Genomic DNA, 15,939 nt, shown 5'->3' with positions numbered 1-15,939 from the left:
GTCTGTTAACAGCCGCTGTGGGGCCCCAAACTTGTAGAACCAGTCCAATATGCAGTCTGTCACCACCTGATTGATAGAAAATTGGATTAACAGTTTGTAGAATGGGTGCAGTTCAACAAAAGTACAGGAGAGACAGAGAGGACGAGATACAATCGCCGACTGACATGGTTGGTTAGGTCAGGGATTTTTCTCTTTTAACATGCTAGTAGCCTACAGCAGACTGAAAATGCCCTAACCCTTGTCCACAACAAAGCTTTCTCCACAAAATATCTGCATACCATCCGATGGCAATTGGATCTCGCCCCTCCTGGAGAACAGGTCAATACAACATTTGCTAAGAGGATAAGAGTAGTAAGACTTGTTGACATAAGAGTCCTCCATTTTCAATTCATCAGAACATTTAAAGACATACAGAAGCAGATACACTTGGGGAAAGAAAACAAAACATTTTATTTATGTAGGCTATTTATTTGACCTCAGCCTTTTTGCTTGGGAGGGGATAAGCCTCCGACCACTTGGTGAAATAGTCCACCATTACACAAATGTATGTGTTGCCAGATGTTGTGGTCTTCATCTTTATGAGGTCCATACCGACCAGCTCAAATGGCTCCTTAACCTGAAAAATAAAGGCAATTAGACATATGTTGGTAGCCCATCTCAGCAAATGTAGATGCATGCTATATTCAGTTGAACACTCACAGAGATTGGCTGGTATTGGACCTTCTCTTTAAGGTTCCCCCGCTTTACCTGGCACTCTGGACACTCCTTGATCTTAAATCAAATGATATGAACATTAATGTATATCACAGGCCTTATTGGTCAAGCACAAACAGTAAGTGAAGGTGATCTACAAGCACATGAATTGAAATTGATGCTTCAATTTGACATTGTTTTCCTAAATTGGCAAGCATGTACAAAGAATATTAATTTGGATGAACCTTGACCCTTCCAACTTACCCATTTGCGGATGTCGTTTTGCATCCCAGGCCAGTAATATCGGCGGATCACTGCGTCATGGGTCTTCTCCACACCGCAGTGACCACCGATATCACTGGCATGGAACTCCCTAAAGATGTTAGAGGCCTCAGCAGCCAATTACACCACCTGCATAGGTAAATAGCATATAGAGATGAGATTGACAGATACTGAAAGGACCACTTCACCACTTTTCAACCCATCTTCATATGATTTATATATAGCCTAATTGCATTCATCCTCACTATATGAAGACAGGTTTAAAAGTGGTCCTTTAAGATTCCTCTTTTGATCAATTCAATTGTTTGAGCACTAAAAGTAACCATGAAACATTTACCTTTGCATAATGTGGCTCCTCGTTCTTGCGACGCTGGCAGAGGTAATGAAGGACTGCCATCTAGTACAAATTAATGAGAAAAATCTCAATGTAAAGCAGAGCTTTCCATGATACTTTTAGACATTTGATCATCTACTCAGGCTTATGTGAACACCACAGTTTTAGAGTTGATCAATTCTGTATTTATATATTTGATATCCTAATCATTACATTTCTAATTTTATAAGACAAATATATTATGTAGAATTGATAGTGTAACAGAATACATACCCTTAAGCATATAGTGCTCAGCCGTCCTCTTGAAATTAAATTTCGATCCCAGCTTCCCCCAGAGTTGGTGTAAAAGTGTCCTTGAGCAAGGCACTGAACCCCTAATTGCTCCTGATGTGCAGGTTGGTGCCTTGCGGCCCTTGCCTGTCATCGGTGTAGTGAATGTGTGTGTGTGTGTGAATGTAATGCACAATCTATGTAAGATTCACCATTTACTGATTACTGCCTCCCCTTAAGCCAGGTGCCAGTCAGTCATTCCTGTTTGGCTATCTATTGCTATGCACTGACTTCTGTGGGAACAAGGTTCCCTCCCCATAGGCCATAGGCCTCACTGTTGAGGACCAAGTGAAGTTTGTTTGTAAGCCATTTTAGGGCCAAAACCGCACTTAACTGAAGGCTGGTGTACTGTCATGTAATGTTCAGTGTGTGTAGGCCTACTCGATCGATGAGTCTTGAGTACCAATGTACCAGACCTTGACTGTTGAGGCTTAGCTCCTTGCTGTGCTTCTAGATTATTAGAATTTTTAGATCACTGTTGTATTGTATTTTACTTTTTGATAACCCAACTGCCAATTAGCTGTTAATTGTTACTAATTGACTTGTTATTTCTGGTGTACTCAGAGAAGAGCGGACAGTTGTACTGTGGGGGAGGACTATCTGGAGGGCTCTTTACCCATCTTCCTAATCACCCAGTGTGTCTTGTTGTGTAGTGCAAGTGTGGGTTGCTGCGGATTTGAAGTAGTTTGACCTTCACCCCTCTTTTTCTCTCCTTCCCCATGTCAATTGTGTTCAACTTTTTAAATATTTTGTACTGTATAACCCGATTAATGAAATAAAAATGTTATGCTTTGTTACAATTGTTACAATGAACCTGTGTTGCACTTTAGACTTTAGCACTTTAAATTCCCATGGTGGCAAACATGGGTTTAATGTGGCTTTTGGGCATATTTAGGTCATGTTATAAACAAATTGTTAATTTAACATATCATGCATTTACTATTTCTATGTAGCCTGTAGGCCTATAACATAATGACCATAAGGTGAACGTATAGGTGATGATGGTGAGAGACGTTAGAAACAAATCTGTAGGTCTATTAAACATCCGTTTTGGAAATCGGTATGATGAATGAGATTTCAAGTTAATCTAGTTCCCATGTTCGTTTTGAGTTGTGATGGCTGCTTTTATAAACTATGATTTGATTATGATTACAAAATATCATGGCTAGAATGGCTCACTGTAGTACGTTCCATGACTGGGAAACTTTATGCTGACAAACGGAGGACAAAGTTCGAACCCCGTCAGAAACAAACGTTCATTTATTTACGGTATGTATTTATTCTTTCATCGATGCGTTTATATTGACGCATTACATGGGCTGCATAGTTAATGTATGTGACATATGTTTACTCATAGTTGCATTTATAAAACGAATTGTTGTACCTAGACAGTCACAGGAAGAAGGCGAGTGTCTTCCTGTTTCTCAACAACAATCACAACAACAAAACACAGGGCTAAAGGGTGTGCAACCACAACGCAATGTGAGTGTCCGTCCGTCTCCCCGACGCTTCTTAATCCAAACGAGAATCAGATCGGTATGTTTTGTTTAAATTGGCATTGACGAGGACAGCTACGTAGTGTGGGGTCCGGGGACCACAATGGAACAACTGCAGTTACTAGGACGACAGAGACGCAATTTCATTTTGATCTGATTTCATGTTAATCTTCTTCACCGGCGAACAGCTGACTTTACCTATCTGACGTACCACCCAACACCATGTGACCATAGTAACCATAGCAACCCATCGAGCTGTCTAACTTGTCACCAACATTCAGTAACAGGGGTCTTCCTGTCTCTTCAGGTGTTATGTAGCGCTATATTGGATCACTCCAATAGATGATAGTTCTGCCGCCAGGCAGAGCCATCGAGTGGATTTACGGATGATTCCCGTGCTATGTGGTCAGTCTGAGCATGACACTGGCAGTGTTGATGTAGGAGTATAAATAGTAACACCTCAAATGCAGCTAAAATTATGATTTAAATTAAACTTCAGTTTTTATTTAATCCAAGTAAAACAAATTAATACAGTGTTTCTCTGTCACTTGACAGATTGAAATCAGTGAAGAACTGATTTGATTGATTTATTGTCTATGACTGCCCATCTCCTTTGGTTCAGTCACAGTGTGTAAAATACATTATTTATAACATTTAGCACATTACTCTGCAAATAGTATAATCTCATATTTGTGTGGGATGTACATTGTACAATAGGCATATGATGAAACAAAGCTCCATCATGTCATGATAAACCAGTATAAACCAGCTGCTATGATCATGCACCTTATTATTTTTTATCATGTTTGGATATGCTATGTGTAAATATGTAGACATAATTGTCTCTTTTGCTATTTCTGCTATCTGGCTTCTAGAGTTGCAATACCAACCCTTGACAGCCAATAAAAAAGTCTAATCTGATTGTAGGATTAAATGACATGAAACTCATCAACATTGCAGCTGCTGACCACACTAATACATAGCCTTTTTATTCATTCATTATTATTATTATTAAATCTGTGTTTTTATTTATTTATGTATTTATTTATTCCTATTCTGTATAGGCCTATACATACCGTTTTATATATTTGTATGATATTGTATGTTGGTGTTATTTTTACAGTCTGTCTGTCTGTCTGTCTGTCTGTCTGAAATGTAAACAAGCCCCCAGCTCTCAGGGCTTTTATATAATTATTTTAGATAATTGGTTTTAGATCATTGATTTTAGATTATTGATTTTCGATTATTATTTTAGATTATTGTATAACTTCTGTACCTCTGTCCTTTCTTTCACAAACTGTTAATAAAGTATTCAATCCGTCCGTCCAGTTACACACCTCCTCCACCAGGGGGCGCAGGAAGAGCCTTTGCATTGAGCAAACGGCCTGGAGGATCCATTGGTGCGCATGCGCTCGAAAGTTCGAAACACGTTGATCCGGAAACGGAAGTAAGTGCGTGTTGTTGTTGCGGTTAGCACTGCAACATGGAGTTTGTTAGCATTTAGCTCTGGTTGTTTTTTATCGTGGTGTGAAATAAACGGAGTGCTGCTAAAACGACGTCTCATAATGGAGGTCAAAACGACTCAAATGGAGTCTGTACGGCTGAAGATAAATGAACACATGACGTCGGTGGGAGAGGACATATTGTGTGTTTTGGACAAACAGCAGCAGAGTGGTGGTGCTGATGTTTGTTGTGTGAAGCTTGATGTCAGAGTGTTTGTGTTGGAGCGTCTCAGTTTGGCTGCTCAGGTCATGGTCAACCTCTTCCAGAGAGAGATGGAGACACTAGAAACTCTGCTGGAGAAACAAAACAAAGTGCTGGACATTGATGTTGATATGGACATCGATCTACACACTGCAGGTATGTGTGTTACACACACAGACACACACACACCAACACCACCAAACTACACACTGCAGGTTAGTAAACTCAGTTTAGCTACAGGTAGCATTAAGCTAGCTGAACTGAACTACATTTCCCAGTAGCTTCACGTTTTTCTTTATTGGTAAATCTTGTGTTCAGGTACATAAGAGTAAAACGTATTGTCGTCACCAATTGTGCGTGTGTGTGTCCAGACACACACACACACACACAATCCACACAATCCAGACAACAATCCAGACAACAGTCTTGTCAAAACTTGACTATTGCAACTCCCTCCTTACTGGCCTACCGGCATGTGCACTTAAGCCCCTCCAACTGATCCAAAATGCCGCAGCACGCTTGGTCTTCAACCAGCCAAAATTCTCACACGTCTCCCCCCTTCTCCGCTCGCTCCATTGGCTCCCGGTCGCTGCCCGCACAGAATACAAAACTCTGATGCTGGCATTCAAAGCAACCAAAGGCATGGCCCCCCCATATCTCACAAGTATGATCGTACCCTACAAACCCTCCCGCTCACTCAGATCAGCCAACGCAGGGAAGCTGGAGGTACCTTCACTAAAAACGCCGGGACACCGCTCCACACGTCCCAAACTCTTCTCCCTTCTGGCTCCAAAACTAATGGAATGCACTTCCCATTGCAGTCAGAACTGCAGCCTCACTCCCAATCTTCCGCCGTAGTCTGAAAACCCACCTCTTCAGACTCCACCATGGCCCGTAGCACTTGCCCTAGCCTAGCCCCTTAGATAGCACATTATGTAGACTTAGATAGTATTTTAAACAGACTTATAGCTTGTTATGTAGACAGCTCTAGAATTGCACTTTATGTAGTCATAGCACTTTATAGTACACATGTATAATATATTATATAGTATAGTATGTATAGTTTACATAGATACTCCACTGTTACGTTCTTAGTTTACGCATGATTCATGATAACTACTTTTTATACATGTGATGTATGCCATGCTTTTTGTTATTGCTTAATGTAAATCGCTCTGGATTAAGACTAAGAGCGTCTGCTAAATGCCTAAATTGTAAATTGTGTGTGTGTGTGTGTGTGTGTGTGTGTGTGTGTGTGTGTGTGTGTGTGTGTGTGTGTGTGTGTGTGTGTGTGTGTGTGTGTGTGTGTGTGTTTTGATGTGCTCATCAGTGGTATGGCCGACTTGGTACTGTACAATTTACAATTACAATTTAGGCATTTAGCAGACGCTCTTAATCGAGAGCGATTTACATTAGGCAAGAACAAAAGTATGGGAATACATCACATATATAACATGCATTTATCAAGAAACATGCGTAAGCTAAGAACGTAACTAGAACATATCTATATAATGACACTATACATACAAGTAAGACGCGCGAACGCGGGAAGCGAACGCAGCTCGTAAATTGCAAAAACAACAATTAGAATAAATTACGTAATTTTTTAAGTTTTTTTTTAAGTTACGTTCTTTTTTAAGTAAATTTTTTTTTAAGTTTTTCCTTTTAAAGTTTTTCCTTTTTAAGTTTTTTTTTTTTAAGTTAAGTTTTTTTTAAGTTAAGTTCTTTTTAAGTTTTTTTTTTTTTTTAAGTTTTTTTTTTCAAGTTAAGTTTTTTTTTTTAAAGTTTTTCCTTTTAAAGTTTTTTTTTAAGTTAAGTTTTTTTTTAAGTTAAGTTTTTTTTAAGTTAAGTTTTTTAAGTTAAGTTTTGTGTGCGTGCGTGCGTGTGTGCGCATGTGTGTGTGTGTTTTTGTGTGTGATACAGCTGCGCCCTCTGGTGGTGGGCGGGTGGTGTTATAGCGTGACACACAGACACACAGACACACAGACAGGATCTGCTGGGTCTCATAGTAAATGCTCACTGCGTTCGCAATCACTGCGTTCGCAATTAACTATACATATACTATACTATGCTATACATATGTACTATGATGTGCTATGACTACATACAATGCAATTATTGTGCTGTCTACATGACATGCTATAAGTCTGTTTCAAATGCTATCTAAGTCTGAAAAGTGCTATCTAAGGGGGTAGGATAAGTGCTACCCCCTGTAGCTGGGGATATTGCTCATGTTATTTTAAAAGGCTTAAAAAGGCATCTATCAGGAACTATTAGGGGACTAACGAATACTGGACAACTCACCCCGGTGAGTTGTCTTCACTTTCTGACATGGTGGGGTGAGTTGTCTGTACTTTCCGCTGGGGCGAGTTGGGCGAGAAAGGACGGACAGCTCACCCCGGTGAGTTGTCTGTACTTTCCGTGGCACCCATTACAGTAGGCCTAATTCAATTTCGGATCTAACTATCGGTTCCTACAGACATGCGCAGTCACGCGCTAATTATTTATTTATTTAACAGTAAAATCCGGTGAAACACTGTTGTACTCTCTATGCAGCATAAACTTTGTTTACAATGTTTCTATATTTAAATAAACTACATTACATTTGACCGTACATTTGACTCTTCTGTTATATTCTTGTGAAATATTCAGTAAAGTATTATTGTGCAATATTCAGTAAAGTATATAAAAGAGCTCAAAGGCTACATATTCAGTCAGACAACTCATCCCGAAAGTGAAGACATCTCACCCCTGGTGAGTTGTCCGGACGTTCGGGGTGAGATGTCCGGACAACTCACTTGGAGGGGCAAAAAGGGTGAGTTGTCTTGTTACCGGACTGAATATATTAGGGCATTTGAACATTGATGCTTGTCAGTCACAATGTGGGACAGGGTCTCATTTTGTGGGATGCTTGAAAAGTCTTGGAAATGAGGGACTGTCCCACGCAAAGGGAGACATCTGGTCTACGTTCTGTGAGGCCCTCACCGTTTCCATGTGAATCCTGAGTTCTACATGTTTCTCACTGTTCTATTATAGCAGCTGGGTTTACTTTTTATCATTGCTGCCGGGCAGAGAAACCTTGTATCTCCATAATTCAGAAGGAGCGAGTGCATTCTCCGACACCGGCAATCAGACGCGGGCGGCACTGCCGGAGGGAGGGGTGGCACCTGCCTGGGAAGGTGGGAGGATTAGTGGAGTTCCGCGGCAGTGTTGGTTTGTTTCGTGGCCGACGCCGCAACTGCCGACAACAGTCACGGCTCACGATATGCGTTGCCAGTTAACGTGAGGTTAGGGTTTGGGTGTCGGCGTTGCTGGTTAAAACTCACCCATGGCTCCCGAAACAGCCGTGTCTTCCCTGTGAGGTTAGGGTTTGGGTGAAATGAATTGAATTTTGTCTGGTTCAGTTTTATACAGGAGGTGTTTATAAAGTTTAATATGATAAATATATTATACTCCTTTCATGACACATGATCAGCGGCAGCCTTTTTATGAAAGTTGTTAATATCACATCAAATTCCTTATTAAATTATTATTATTATTTATTATATTTTATATTATTCCAGACCAGTGTGTGGAGTCCAGTCTGCAGGTGAAGATCAGTTCTCCAGCCACGACTGTTTCTATTAAACAGGAACCTGAATACCACCTTACACAGGAACCTGAAGACCACCTTAAACAGGAACCTGAATACCACCTTACACAGGAACCTGAAGACCACCTGGATCTCAGTAAGTTTAAATTACTCAGTCTTTATTTGTTTTATTGGTGAAAGTGGGTCGGTACTGAGGGTGTAAAGATGAACCGATATCACCCGGTTATCGATTTTAGCATTAACAATGTGACTACATTGATCGTATTATGAATGGGACGACGGTTCGGCAGTAAAAGTATGAATGGGTTCACTGAAGCTTTGCAGTTAATTCTACTTCAGTATTAACTAACTAACTAAGACTCACTGACCTAACATTCAGCTCGTCTCACATCTTCTATGAGAACACTACAATGTAAACAAACGGCCATACAGCACAAAGCGCAGTCAGCGCACCATCAAAGTTCAATTTAGGAAGATGTGGCCAAAGAGTAATCTGTTGATACTTTTTCCAGCCACTACTCCGCACTAAGGTACAAGATCCAAACCTTTTATAGAGTCTTTGTATTTTTTCCTAGACTTTCTGCACATTCTTGTGTGTAAAGAGGAGGTCTCACCTGAAGAGGAGAGGAGCTCCAGTCTGGTCCAGGAGGAACCACAACCTCCACAGATTAAGGAACAAGAGGAGCTACTTCAAAGACCAGAAGAAGCTGGTGGGTCAATGACTGTTTTCAAATACGCAATAAAAATACTGCTTAACTAAATACTGCTTAAATAAATACTTTTACATTTTGAAATACATTTTAAGTAGGGCTGTCAAATGATTAAACATTTTAACCAGATTAATCTGAGTTTATAAATATATTAATCACGATTAATCAGCATTCAAACTATGTCCAAGATTATGCCATGTTTTACTAGCTCACGATACCACACACGTTGAGCAGCTTGTAGATCAGGTATTTGTGTTACTTCTTGACTTTTTTCAATATAATTTTCATTTTCACCTGATGTTTACATACGATAGATAGATAGATAGATCTTTATTGTCATTGCTTGCACGAAACAATGCAAGTTGAGCTTCACCACTGGCATACAAATAAACGCACTGTAATACATAATACCCAAAGTGCAACGTAATAGTGCAGTGTAATAATAATAGAGTTCAGCAATGCAAAGTTTAATGCATAGTCCAAGTCCAGTACAGTACACTTATAATACTATAGAGGGGGGTCAGGGATGGGGTAGGCGGGGGGCAGGTTGTTCATTCAGCAGCCTGGCAGCCTGTGGGTAGAGGCTGTTGGTCAGTCTGCTGGTTCTGGACCGGATAGATCGGTATCTCCTACCAGAGGGCAGACGTTGGATAAGATGGTGTGCTGGGTGGAACTGGTCCTGTAGGATGTTATTGGCACAGCGTAGGCAGCGGGAGGTGAAGACTGTGGAGATCTCTGGGAGGCTGCAGCCTTGACCACTCTGTGGAGGCCCTCCTTCTCTGCCCTGGTGCAGCTGGAAAACCACATCAGTTGGTGAGCACATTCTACTGCACAGTGGTAGAAGTTGATCGACAGGCTCTGTGGGAGTTTTGCCCCTCTAAGTTTCCTTAGAAAGAAAAGGCGTTGCTGTGCATTCCCCACAGCAGAGGTGATGGTGGTCCTCCAGGACAGGTCGTCGGCCATAGTCACGCCCAGAAACTTAAAGTTAGAAACCCTCTCCACCTCCTGGCTGAGATGTCCGGAGACCTGCAGAAATCAATGTTGTTAGCGTTGTGGACATTGCCTGCCAATATAAATGTGTGTTTGGACACTGATGTGGAGGCTGGGAGGCAGAGATGCTGCTACTCTGTCATATCTATTTCATATCTATTTCAGGATCATTATTCTGTTATCAAGCCCATTGGCTGTTTCAATTATGCAATAATAAAATACTGCTTTAGTTTCTAGATGTGCTTTCATTTTGTTCTTTAATTTTTAAGTGGTGCAGCCACTCCAATGCACAGCAATGCGTGTCCCTGACTTCCTGGCTGGGTCTGTCTGTCCGTCCAAGCACGGAAATAGCGTTATAGCGTTTGTTGACTACCAAGTGTCACTGTTGCGCAGCCTAACACACACACACACCAGGGAGGGCGGCTTGTACAGTACAGTACAGTACTACAGCACGAGTACAGTACAGCGCCACTTGGTTCAGACGGGTCTGATTTTCATTTTATGTAAATCATTCTGGTTCATAATACAGTATAAATCAATTTAGTGTGGTTCAGTTTTCTACAGGAGTGTTATGCTGTTTATAACACATGAACAACCTTATTATTAAAGTTGTTACTAATGTCACCTTCATTCCAGACCAGTGTGTGGAGTCCAGTCTGCAGGTGAAGATCAGTTCTCCAGCCACGACTGTTTCTATTAAACAGGAACCTGAAGACCACCTTAAACGGGAACCTGAAGACCACCTGGATCTCGGTAAGTTTAAATCACTTTATTTGTTTTATTTGTTAAAGTGGGTCGGTTCTGAGAGTGTAAAAATGAACCAATATTAATCGTCAGTAAAAGTATTAATGGGTTCACATAAGGCTTTGCAGTTCATTCTACTTCAGTACCAGTAAGACGCCTGAGGGCGAGAAGCGACCTCAGGTCGCGTGCACGCATCCGCCTGGGTGACAGCAGACTGATGGGCAAGCGCTGACACTTTGGTATGGGGGGTAAGATCTTAATTGTCAGGGCCTGTTAAGAACTCTAGTCTCCACCGGCTGCCAGGCGCAGCTGCACTAATAACTTTGGGGCAGGCCCGTCTAGTTTAAATGGACAGGTATCAGTCAAAAGGGAGACATCGAAGAGGAAGGATGGATGTCATGTCAGAACAGGTCAGCTCCATATATGGAGAGGTTTGGGGTTGAGGTTTGAGGTCAGAGTTGCTGACCAATATTGATGACATCAGGGATCTCCATATATGGGCTTAATATTGATGACACCAGGGATCTCCATCCCTGATGATGTCACGTGATGTCACATGTTCTCTCACCCCAACCACCAAATATGGTGGCGACACACCAACTGACGGGAGATGTGCGATTCCATAGTTAACAACTAACCTGCTGGAGAAGACCTAACATTCAACTCGTCTCACATCTTCTATGAGAACGCTATAATGCAAACAAACGGCCACACTATTTACAGCATTGGTTCCCAACGTTTTTATACTGAAGTACCACCTCAGAAAATCTTTGGCACTCAAGTATTTTAACTAATGTTAAAATACAGGAGCGTAGACCTGCCCTTTTTGTTCCATTCCTAAGCCAATAATGCTGCTGCTCTGACAAAACTATGTTTAATCTAGTCAGCACAACTGATGATATTTTGTATACCGTTCTCAAATCTTCTATTAACGGCTAGGTGTGCTGTCATGCTCATTTCAACCAGAAGAACTACCTGTAGTAATGTAAATATTTCATTCCACTTTTGTCTTTTCTATCCTTTTTTGGGCGACTCCTCTGTGTACCACCAGAGGGGGGCTCAAGTACCACCAGTGGTACTAGTACCAGTTTTTGGGAACCTCTGATTTACAGCAAAGAGCGCAGTCAGCGCACCATCAAAGTTGAATTTTGGAAAATGTGGCCAAAAAGTAATCTGTTGATACTTTTTCCAGCCACTACTCTGCATTGAGGTACAAGATGCAAACCTTGATAGTCTCTTTGTATTTTTTCATAGACTTTCTGCATGTTCCTGTGTGTAAAGAGGAGGTTCCACCTGAAGAGGAGAGGAGCTCCAGTCTGGTCCAGGAGGAACCACATCCTCTTGTTGTAGCTCCTCCACAACAAGAGGAGCTACTTCAAAGACCAGAAGAGGCTGGTGGGTCAATGACTGTTGACATCTTTCAAATAGGTATTAAAAAATACTGCTTTAAGAAATACTTACTAGCTCTACTTATTTTGAGTAGGCCTGTCAAACGAATAAACATTTTAATCAGATGCATCTCAGTTTAAAAATGTATTAATCACGATTAATCAGCATTCAAACTATGTCCAAGATTATGCCATGTTTTACAAGCTCACGATGCCACATGTTTTGAGAATCTTGTAGATTGGCTATTTGTGTTACTTTTGACTTTTCTTTCCCTTTTACAAATTCAATATACAATGTATGTTCACCTGATGTTCAAATCAGGATGGGGGCAATTATTTTAGCACTCGAACAACTAGTGACTGCTCCTTTATACTGAACAAGACACTAGACTTGGTAAAGTTTGATTTGAATATGTAGTATAATGAAAGGTCTTTCTGCTGGTGATTTCCAAAGAGCACCACAGGGAGAGGTCTACAGTGTCTAGAGAGATGGCCTCCAAAAGACATTCAACGTTGTCAGAGGAGCAGCCAGAGATGGACCAGAGACATGGACTGTTTGATGCAAGGATGCAACCTGTAGTGAAATTGTACAAGATGGGTATGTAGTGTTTTATTTGCTGTGGTTTAAACCTGTAGTAAAGTTGAATACAATTTAGGCATTTAGCAGATGCTCTTAATCCAGAGTGATTTACAGTAAGCAAGAACAAAACATGGTAATGCATCAAATACATAAAAACAATTCACCTTTAGCAAAGCCCTCTCCCACTTAGACACTCCCACTTGGACACTTTCCAGCCAGTCTCATTCATTCCAATGTAAATATCATGCATTTTACACATTCAATAATGGTTCATTTTTGGAACCAGACCTTCAAAATCTCTTCCAAATCCGTCAACAAGGCCTGCCATATGCACTGACAAATATGTGTGCGACATTTATTTTTTAAAACAATGTTTTATCATATAGGGAAACTATTGTCTAACCCATGGTATGCTTAGCTGTGATTGGACCATAGCAGTTTGGGGAGGGGCTTAGCTATAGGTCAATTGTCTTCAAGAATCATACGTAAACTAAGAACAGTGGAATATCTATACAATGAAACTATGTGTATACACTATAGAGTGCAATGTCAACATAAAATGCTATCTAAGTTACGTAATTTTTTCCCCCTTTTAGATATTTTTGGGTCTTTTCTGCCTTTATTGATAGATTTACAGTAGGTAGACAGGAAACAGGGAGAGGGATGGGGGAAGACAGACAGTAAAGTTTGTCGTGATCGGGACTCGAACCCGCGGCACACTGTCATGCTGGATTACCAGCCAAGGTGCCTGGACCGCTAAGCCTGCCCAGGCCCATTCCATAGTTTTGGAGCCAGAAGGGAGAAGAGTTTGGGATGTGTGGAGCGCTGTCCCGGCATTTTTAGTGAACTTCCAGCTTCCCTGCGTTGACTGATCTGAGCATGCGGGATGGTTTGTAGGTTCCGATAACAAGAATACAAGAACGCAAACCCCCCAAAAACATGCTCACTCCGGGTGTGCTAGGCTACTTAGGTGTGTAATCATGAGTCATAATTTGCAAGCAGTGGTTTTTGAAATGCAACAAAATTCCAGCCACCAGACCACAAACATATCAATAACGCAAAGGCTATACTAGTGCAGCACCATATCAACATCATTCAAAACGAGGCGTTTAAGTGTAAATGACAAAAATGCTACATTTGATAATATGCCGTCTCGTTCTTACAACTGTGTTGCATTACCTCAAACGACAGTCATGACCGAACTGAAGAAGTTCTGACGACAGTGTCGCTCTGCCGAAAGATAAAGTCCACAGTGTGTCTCATCACAACGCACTGTGAGCTTGCTTGTAGGTCAGATACTTTCAGCGAGCAAACGCCGCCATAAGGCAAAATATAATGCCTGAAGTGTAAAGCCAAATGTATCCTTTGCACCGAAAATAGCCGCTCTACAAGCTAATCTGGATGTCTTTTTGAATACATTGCAGGGCCTTTGCTCCTAGACCATAAGGGTCGTAACACATTGTATTTTTTTTTTAGACTTTCTGCACGTCCCTGTGTGTAAAGAGGAGGTTCCACCTGAAGAGGAGAGGAGCTCCAGTCTGGTCCAGGAGGAACGACAAGCTCCAGAAATTAAAGACGAACAAGTGGAGCTAGTTCACACACCAGAAGAGGCTGGTGGACAAGGGTTAACATTACTAGCAGTGAAAAGTGAAGATGATGATGAAAACAGAGACACAGAGCCTGTAGCCGGCACCTCAACTGTACACATGAAAGCACAAGCTGATGTAGAGGACTGTGGAACATTACAACAAACTAGTGACAACAAGCTCCTCTCTTCACACTGTTCTGAATCTGATACTGAAGACAGTGATGATTGGGAGGAGACTAGGGGAGATCAGTCAGCTTTAAACACACTGAAATCACAAAACACACAAAATGTGGGAGGACAGCACAAGCTGTCCCAGGACCTGAACTCATCAAAACAAACTGACTCCAAGAGGAGTCACACAGGGAAGAAAAGTTTTAATTGTACAGAGTGTGTCAAAATGTTTAATCTAAAGCGGAATTTAAAAACACACATGAAGATTCATACAGGCGAAAGGCCATTTCCTTGTACAGTATGTGGTAAAGGCTGTCGTGACTCTAGCGTTCTAAAAACACACATGATGACTCATACTGGCGAACGGCCATTTTCTTGTACAGTATGTGGTAAAGGCTGTCGTGACTCTAGCGTTCTAAAAACACACATGAGGATTCATACAGGCGAAAAGCCCTTCTCTTGTACAGTTTGTGGTACAGGTTTTTCTCAGGCGAGTAGTCTAAAAACACACATGATGACTCATACAGGCGAAAAGCCTTTCTCCTGTACAGTATGTGGTACAGGCTTTACTCAGGCGGGTAATCTAAAAACACACATGATGACTCATACAGGCGAAAAGCCTCTCTCCTGTACAGTTTGTGGTACAGGCTTTACTCAGGCGGGTACTCTAAAAACACACATGATGACTCATACAGGTGAAAGGCCATTCTCTTGTACAGTATGTGGTAAAGGCTGTCGTGACTCTAGCGTTCTAAAAACACACATGAGGATTCATACAGGCGAAAAGCCCTTCTCTTGTACAGTTTGTGGTACAGGTTTTTCTCAGGCGGGTAGTCTAAAAACACACATGATGACTCATACAGGCGAAAAGCCTTTCTCCTGTACAGTATGTGGTACAGGCTTTACTCAGGCGGGTAATCTAAAAACACACATGATGACTCATACAGGCGAAAAGCCTCTCTCCTGTACAGTTTGTGGTACAGGCTTTACTCAGGCGGGTACTCTAAAAACACACATCATGACTCATACAGGTGAAAGGCCATTCTCTTGTACAGTTTGTGGTACAGGATTTACTAAGGCGTTTAACCTAAAATCACACATGATGACTCATACAGGTGAAAGGCCATTTTCTTGTACAGTATGTGGTAAAGGCTGTTACCTCAAGTGATCTAAAAACACACATGAGGATTCATACAGGTGAAAGGCCATTTTCTTGTACAGTATGTGGTAAAGGCTGTGTTACCTCAAGTCATCTAAAAACACACATGAGGATTCATACAGGTGAAAAGCCCTTCTCCTGTACAGTATGTGGTACAGGCTTTACTCAGGCGGGTCAT

The 15,939-nt window shown here is 41.4% G+C and overlaps 1 long non-coding RNA gene across 1 annotated transcript; it reads left to right on the top strand.

The window, feature by feature from the left end:
• The first annotated feature begins 9,073 nt into the window (after positions 1-9,073).
• Positions 9,074-12,855, top strand: LOC306919465. Its single transcript, XR_013789540.1, has 4 exons — positions 9,074-9,141; positions 10,768-10,884; positions 12,130-12,303; positions 12,718-12,855. It is a non-coding gene; the product is annotated as an uncharacterized lncRNA (long non-coding RNA).
• The last annotated feature ends 3,084 nt before the right edge of the window (positions 12,856-15,939 follow it).

Source organism: Electrona antarctica, assembly GCF_951216825.1.
Source record: "Electrona antarctica genome assembly, contig: scaffold_25, whole genome shotgun sequence".
NCBI lineage: Eukaryota > Metazoa > Chordata > Actinopteri > Myctophiformes > Myctophidae > Electrona > Electrona antarctica.
Note: the sequence above shows the minus strand (reverse complement) of the source record. Positions and strands in the feature narration are given on the sequence as shown.